We start from the raw sequence: 8,305 nt of genomic DNA on the forward strand, positions 1-8,305 counted from the left end.
AAACAGTGATTCTGTCCTAATTCCCTTGCATATTAATGGTGGAGGTCCCTTTAAAATCTTAAATGATTCCCTTTGAGCTAAATTATTGACCTGTTTCCCTTACAGAACTATTAGTGATGTAAGTGTATGCTGATTGACCAAACGCATACGAAACACCGGCTACCCGGCATTTTTAAAAAGCCTCGTTTAAAAAACGAACATGGAAAACAGCTATAACAGCATTTGTTGTCTGCAGCATTGTTTTCTTTTCTCAGCTTCGATGATATGTAACACTGCAAGTTGACATAGGAGATTTAGTCAGATTTTCATGCTCTTTCAGTTGTGAAAATTGTGCTTTTACATTCCATCTCCGTTATCACAAAACCCACAACACACACACACACACAAAATACAACTCCGATCACTGCGTTGTCCATTCACCGGTTGCTGATGTTTGTAAATGCCACAAAAAAAACTTTGTTGTCGGCTGCTTCAGAGTTTCCACTGCCGGTGCGAATGGAAACAAGAAAAAGGCTGTTTGGTTCTCTAGGAACGACCCTGCTGGCACCAAGTTCCTAGAACTACGCGGTGTGAAAGCACCTTTTAGTTTTCCCAAACGGAGTAGAACCAAATACTTTAATAACTTGTGCGGTGTGAACACGCCAAACAAATGGTTAGTATTTCGGTTAAAAAATAGTTCTAGTAACTATGAAAAGGTTCCTCTGGTGTGAAAGCCACTATTAGTACCTTTTTAAAGGGTACTGCCCCAATGACAATTTTGTACCTTTTTTTGTATCAACAAGCTACAAACACTAAGAACACCTTAGCATCTGTGATCAAAACTGCAATCATATTTTCTTCAGAATAGTAAAAAGTTAACTTGTAGCAGAGTGTACCAGAACACACTGAGATTTGTTGATGACGGCCCTATAGGGGAGTTTATCTTCCAGTTAAAGTTTAGTATGTGGATTTAGTATGTGATTGAAGCAACCATGCTGCTTTATGATTGAGCGTCAGGATGGCTGGAGTGCGTGTGTAGGTCTGGCCCCCTGAGGTGGGTTCCCTAGAAACCTGCCATATAAAACCATTTCAGATTGCATTCTGAAATGCACTTTGAAAACAGGCTCCAACGCTGATCCTGTGAACTCTGTATCTCGCTCTGAGGATGTACAGTATGAAGCACTTGGCTGTCTTTGTTTTTGCATGTCACACGCTGTCACTGTCCACAGGCCTTTGATGGTGTGTGACAGCAATCTGTGCTGGTCTGAATGTCAGCCAGATGTGGGTGAGAGGATGAACATGAGGAGCAGATGTCCCGTCTCATTACTCATCAGCCACGGCTTGATGATAGCCACCTCAGGTCACATCAGCCGTGACCACACAATTGCGCTTTCAGCAAAGCGCTGAGATTGCGCTTGATATTCAGACTCCCCATCAGCCAGCCAATTCATACACTGCAAAAAAATAATAATAAATTAAAAGGTAATTATTTTTTACTTTTTTTAGCAAAAATATATAAAAATTAAAACAATTTACTTTGGCATACAATATTGCTTTATTGATTTCATTAGACTTGTTTTCAAAGGATATATCTTGAAATAGATTTACTTTGAATATTCTATTCTATTGTATATCAATATTTTTCTAATTTGGCAATATATATAAAGAGTAACTTTAAATTAAATCTCCAGCAATGTTTGTGATTTAAAAAAATAATAATAATAATTTACCATGGCACTTAAAATGCATAATATAATATAATATAATATAATTAGTTCAAGATATATTCTATGAATATATTTTTATTATTAGTCTTATTATGTAAATGTAGCTAGTTTTAAGGTTGTTTTGATGTTTTTACTGGAAAATTTGACTAAATTAAACATTTAAATTAGTGGTTAAGAAAGTTATTTTTGCTGTGAGACAAAGAGCTGAGCTTTTTATTTGAATTAATATTGCACACTATCAGAAAAAAAAACTGATACAAAAGCTGTCATTGGGGTGATACCTTTTCAAAAGGTACCTTTGTACCAAAAGGGTGCATATCGGCACGTAAAGTGTACATTTTAGTACACTTTTTCTCAGAGTGCAGTTATTAAGTAGCCTGTAATTTGATCAATTCAAATCATTCAAGCAGCTGACCAAGGTTCAGATGCTGGCGAAGAAAATGGTGCAGTCTGGTCTTGTGACCCAAAGATTGTAAATTCAAATCTTAGAAGGTGCAATCCATAAAAGGTTTCTCCTTTCACCACTGCATTTACGAACAAGCCGCTTCAGCTCAGGGTGGTTACATATACAGTATGTTTCAGTTATGATAATTGAAAAATTTGTTGTAATCACAGATTGCAGCAAGTCTATTACCCACCCACATAAAGCTCTCACTGAGCCACAAACTAAGATCTTGATGCTGTCTGGAAACTGCCAGATCTTGTTTGTTTGGTCGCTAATTGTGGAGCAGCATTGTGGCACATGGGAGTCACGTGCTCAAAAACACCAAGAGGGAGAAACTAATTGGTGCAGCGAGCGTGTGGGTGGCAATGAAGTGACCCAGTGACGGGTTTAATTGATTTAATGAAGTCATCAGCTCAGTGGATCCGTTGCTAGCACCTGTCACTGTCGAACATGTCGGAGCGTTAACAACGAATCGAGGCATGGGATGAATTAATTAAGCTGTTTTTTGGAGATAGGAAAACAAGCTGAGACAATCTTATGTCTCTAGAAATGCTTATGTTGCAATGTCATTAAAAAAGAAACTTGAAACACTCTGAGGTGAAAATGTCAAGCTGACAGAGATAAACAGGACAAACCCAAATTTTACCACACTGGTACAAATGTTTTGTCATTAGCTGTGTGATAAGAGCAGACAGCTTGTCTTGTGCTAGGTTTTGCTCTCACATATAAACTTCTGCTAGGAGCATTAAGGGAAAATGTCATATTGACTGTGACATTTCTTCCCTCCGATTCTATTATTAATACTGAGCAGCACAGGTGAATGTGTGAGCTGTCTTCAGATAAGAGCATTGGGTGTTAAGAGCTTTTAGATTGAGTGGTTGATATATTTATCTTGTCTATGACTGAAACAATGTGTTGTTTAAAAAAAAGATTAACTTTCTTGGTGATACTGGATGCAAGATTGTTTAAACTAGCCTAATGCTTTCCAATAATACCAAAAGAATGCTCTTGCTGTGTGCTAAATGACATTTTCACTTTTGTGTCCTTGGTACTCACCGAACATTTCCACTATAATGTGACATATTTATTGTAATATGACAAGTTTTGTGGAAAGTTAACTCTGTTAAGTTATGAAGCCTAGAATTTTTGTAGTACAAATGTCCACAAGAGGAACAAAAGTGAGTTTTATCCGTCCTCCACAAATAATGCGAGTAACTCTATTCGCAAAATTGTTGGTGATGCCATTACTTCAACAATATTTGTGCCAGCCATCCCAAGCATCTGCCGTCAAAGTGGCTCCCTCGCCGGGTGCCGCATAAAATTATATGCTTGAAAATCCCAGAGCATTTGTACCGTATGTCTCCTCATTACTAATTCATCCGCTCTCTGTGTAGCTGTCACTGTTATTTGTCTGACAGGGATGCAAAATGATTTATTGAAGACATATTTGAGTAATTCCACAATGAAGTATGACAATAATGATACTAGATACCAAAACAACATAACTTGGGAGAAGCCAAATGTCCCCATTGACGGAGATTGTTGGATATACAGGCCTGCAAACTGATAAACATGATATGTTTGTTCATTATGGTGTCAGTTGCCCAGTGTCTTGAGTCTTGACTTATAGTTGCTAAGCAATGGGCTTCTCGCTGCTGTCCTGTTTTGTGTTGTACTCCATCATGAAACATCTACAATCTGCTAATTAGCTGCTGTTTGGGCAGAATGGTTGTGCTGTTTCACAAGCCCGCAAAGCTCATATTACCAGCTACACCTGCCTAGGAGAGACAGATTTGAACAGCTTATTGCTAAACTTTGGAGCTGTATGGAGAAGATTTCACTTCATATACAGTGACAGTCAAAAGTTTTTACAAGTTTTAGGTTCCAGTAATTATATATCCATCCTGAACAGGCAGACATATCCTCTTATGTTCAACTGAACACCCTGGAACTATTATATATCTGCAAATAGTACTGAATTATACAAAATCAAACAGTTATATTGGGATACTTGTATGTTGGTTTTAATTGTATTTCAGGGTTATAAAATGTTGTGGACTATTTATTTAGGTTTAGAATTACAGCAGTTGTTGAAATTCAAATGCAATGGCTGTATAGCAAATAAACTTGAATTTTTTTTTTTAGAATGAAATTAAATGAAATTACAGTAAATTAAATTATGCTTTACAACCCATCAGTGAGCAAGCCTAAAGTATACATTCATAAATGAAATTAATAAAAATTAAATGCAAGCCTAAAGTATATACAGTATATACATACATATATGAATTAAATTAAATATTAAATTAAATAATGCTTTACAACCCATCAGTGAGCAAGCCTAAAGTATATATATATATATATATATATATATATATATATATATATATATATATATATATATATATATATATATTTTTTTTTATAAAAAACAAAACAAAAATAAAAAATGAAACTATAATAAAAAGTGCAAAATATAAACAAAACATATATACTATATATATATATATATATATATATTCATTATTAATTGTTCACAGAATAGTCAGTAGTACAGAACTGACGCTTTGACCAGAAACACAGACACAGCAGAGAGACTGACAATGATTCATGATGACCTTATAATAGAATGTCCTTGCTGCCTTTTAAAACGGTTGGTAACTGTTTTGTCAGCCAAAGAAATCCTTGTATGGTCTGTGCTCAAATTAAACCTGGTCTGTGCTTAAAAACACAAATAAAAATCAAACATAATTACATTGACATCCATTCATCAATATTTCCATTATGAAGCTGTCAAGAAGGACAAGTGCTGAAGTTTGGATTTTTCATAAAAATCCATAGTTTAATTTTTACAGGCAAACACTGTTTAAAAGCAAGTAGAAACACTAATACCACTGCCAGTGGTAAGCACAACAATACCATCCTGTCAGAGCGAATAACACTGCAGTAAGTGACGGCCGCACTACTTTTAAATTGCAAACAGCTCTTGCAAGTCGGAATGAGAATTATTAATTTGTGTCTGACACTTTAATACTGTATGTTGCACTTGGCCACAAAACAGCATTCATTTTACTCCTACTAATTTATTGCACAACAACTACCATGAGATAACAGAGTGACCAAACATGCTAGGAACTTCCATTCATTAGCACAAACGCATTACTGTGTTCACGTTTGATGGCTGAGAGAAGCTCGGACATGTTCTGTGAATTCAACCAGCGAATCCACATTATTCAGTGTTTAGTGCCAGTTGGAAATAAATAGGCCAAATTTGCGAGTGCAAGCTATTAGTTTAACACACTCTTCCCCCACCTAATATATCGTCAGACTGTGAATAAAAATTTCACTAGTTCATGCGAATTATTATTTAAAGGGCTCATCGGATGCCCATCATATTTCCAAGTTGATATGATTCTTTAGGGTCTTAATGAAAAGTCTATAACATACTTTGGTTAAAATTTCTCAATGGTATAAACAACACCCTTTTTACCTTGCCAAAAACAGCTCTTTTCAGAGCAAGCCTTTTTTTTCATGTTGCTTTAAATGCAAATGAGCTCTGCTCACCCTGCCCCTCTCTTCCAAGCCGCAAAGCCTTTAAAAAACTTTAGCCACATTCGTTGTGAAACTTGCTAACTAGCATGTTAGGAAAAGCGATTTGCAAAGATTCATAAAAAAGACCTTATACTCACTTCTGTAGGTGAGGCTGGATCACGAATGATTCGCGCGAACATAGACACATTTAGATTGGGGGCGCATTCCCTTCAGAAATAAAAGTAATCCACTGTCTTCAGCGGCTCAGATGTCGGGAGTAAATGACGACTGCTATGTTCATTGTTTCATCCAATAACAAAACACTTCAATCGCTTAGGAGACATTCTTGTCTAAATCTGCTCCAGCTTCGAAACAATGGCGGACTGATGACCGCTCACTCAGGGCAGGTCAATGCTTTTGTGTCAATCAAACAATCGTGGGAGCGGCCTTCATCCCTGTGACGTCACACAGACAAGAAGCTGAGAACGGCTTGATTTGAGAAAGGGGTAATGATTTTAGTAGATTTAAAAAAAAAAAGCACTGGGTGGATTTTATTCATTAGGGTGGTTGTGTACACACACTGTCAACACACATTTCAGTTCAAACAACTTGTAAAAGTGCATGTCGCATCCGATGACCCCTTTAAAACTCTTTTAACTTTTGCTGCTGAGATTTTGCATAGTTAATGTACAGTATGACCCAAGATGAGACCACAATAGTGCACTGTAATTGTTATTAAGATTATTAGAGGATATGTTTTAAACATTTCTTCAAAAATTCTTGTTTAATTCCATGTGTTTGTGTTAATTTGCTACCAACTGAGTAAATTAGTGAAAATTGTAGTAAATCCTACAAAAAGGGTTTTTAATGCTTACATAGCGAGCAATAAAGGCTACAAATAATGTTTACAGATCTTGCCCTGCAAACAGTGTAAATCAACTGCTATAAAAAAGGTTTGCAAGACTAGTGATTCATGCACATGCATTAATTTACACATACAGGGGGTGGCAGACGAAGAGCACATTTACCGGAAAAAGAGTAGGATTAAAAAAGAAAGAGGAAGAATCAGAGTTTACATGTGCACAGATATGAGTGTAATGCAAATGTCTTTTGGAAAGGCCCGTTAGCTCCTTGAAGTAGCTTGTCACGGTAACTCCCCTGGATGTTCCTGGAGCTCCGTAGCTGATTAGTATCTTATCCTTCCCATCATCCCCTGAGAGGAACAACCCTAAAAGCTTCCATTCTTCTGGGAAGACTTTCCGGTAGACGTTGCGGGAAAGAAATAAATTATTCTTTGTCTAAACTTAATTCAATTGTGGTTCCATGGTAAATGCAATTTTATTTTTACAAGCAGCAAGAAACAAGGATAGTATGTGTAGGATATGTTGGCAGGAAGCACAAGCATAGCAAGACTTCTCGCTGTATTGGCAAATTTCTCTTTGAGTGAACCAACAAACAGACCAATCCTCAATTATTTCAGTCCAAGATCCACAAAACTGCAACATGACAGAACTCCTCTAAATTTCTACACACCAGATTATTAAACACTAATATTAATTCTCATTCAGAACCATGCAAAGCATGTTAGGAACGGGAAATGACCTTCCCAGTCCAGTAATGCTGCATTAGCACATATTTTCAGTTATTACTTTAAAAGGGCCCCTATTATGCCCCTTTTTATAAGATGTAATATAGATCTCAGGTGTCCCCAAAATGTGTCTATGAAGTTTCAGCTCAAAATATCCCTCAGATCATTTAATAAATCATTTTGAAAATGGCCGTTTTAAGTGAAACCAGAAACATGCTGTTTTCATGCATGTCTGTTTAAATGCAAATGAGCTGCTGCTCCCCACCCCCTTTTCCAGAATAGGGCTGTGCCTTTACAGCTCATACCTCAGATACTTTGCCAAAAAAGCTAAAGTTTGGTTTTATTCATCATGGCTATCGCACTGAAATCAAGCGTTTTAAAGCCATATCAGTTTAAACTTCTGAAATATGGTTTTCTAAGCGCACATATCCGAGGCACATGCACAGAAAGCGGCTGTCACACGGCATGTGAGTAGGCCTACTACATGTGAATACTTCTCTTTCATGTCTTATTGCGCTTAAACTGTCAAATACACACAGGTTTATGCTAAAAACACAAAAACACAGTCAGTTATGTCTGTGAAGGTAAACAGCTGGGAAAGAAATCGCATGTTTATTTTAGATGTGTGTATTAAGTGACAGCAGCCAAATATACAGTACCTGCTGTCTGCGCTGTTAATATGACCCAAACAATAAAATAAAAGCAGAAAGTCACTCACTGCTCTGGACTGAATAACATCTATAGCTTCAATAAGAAGACATTTCTTACTTGAATGCTGCTTTTAAATGCTCTAGCTTGAACATAAACATGGTGGATTGCGTGTTTGCGGTCACTCAGGGCAGGGTCTCTGCTAGCACAGCAGTGTCCGTCAACAGTTGTGGGCGGGGCCTGAAAAAAGTGACGTCACATTTGACAAATTCTGCCAACGGCTTGTTCTGAGAAACTGCTTATGATTTATGGGGATTTTAAAAAAGGAGCATGTGGATTTTTATAGTTATAGGGTGGTTGTGTGCACACACTGCCAACACAAATTTA

At 36.9% G+C, this 8,305-nt stretch overlaps 1 long non-coding RNA gene across 1 annotated transcript in view; it reads left to right on the forward strand.

Annotated features, from left to right (window-relative positions):
- The window catches only part of LOC107572530 (uncharacterized), a 9,390-nt gene extending 1,688 nt beyond the window's left edge, over nucleotides 1-7,702 (forward strand). Inside the window, exons 2-3 of the long non-coding RNA XR_001607364.1 lie at nucleotides 2,826-2,829; nucleotides 7,604-7,702. This is a non-coding gene — a long non-coding RNA (uncharacterized lncRNA). The remainder of the gene's footprint in view (nucleotides 1-2,825; nucleotides 2,830-7,603) is intronic.
- Nucleotides 7,703-8,305: the final 603 nt, after the last annotated feature.

The sequence above is a fragment of the Sinocyclocheilus grahami genome, unplaced genomic scaffold (genome assembly GCF_001515645.1).
Source record: "Sinocyclocheilus grahami isolate Dianchi unplaced genomic scaffold, SAMN03320097.WGS_v1.1 scaffold1769.1, whole genome shotgun sequence".
Lineage (NCBI taxonomy): Eukaryota > Metazoa > Chordata > Actinopteri > Cypriniformes > Cyprinidae > Sinocyclocheilus > Sinocyclocheilus grahami.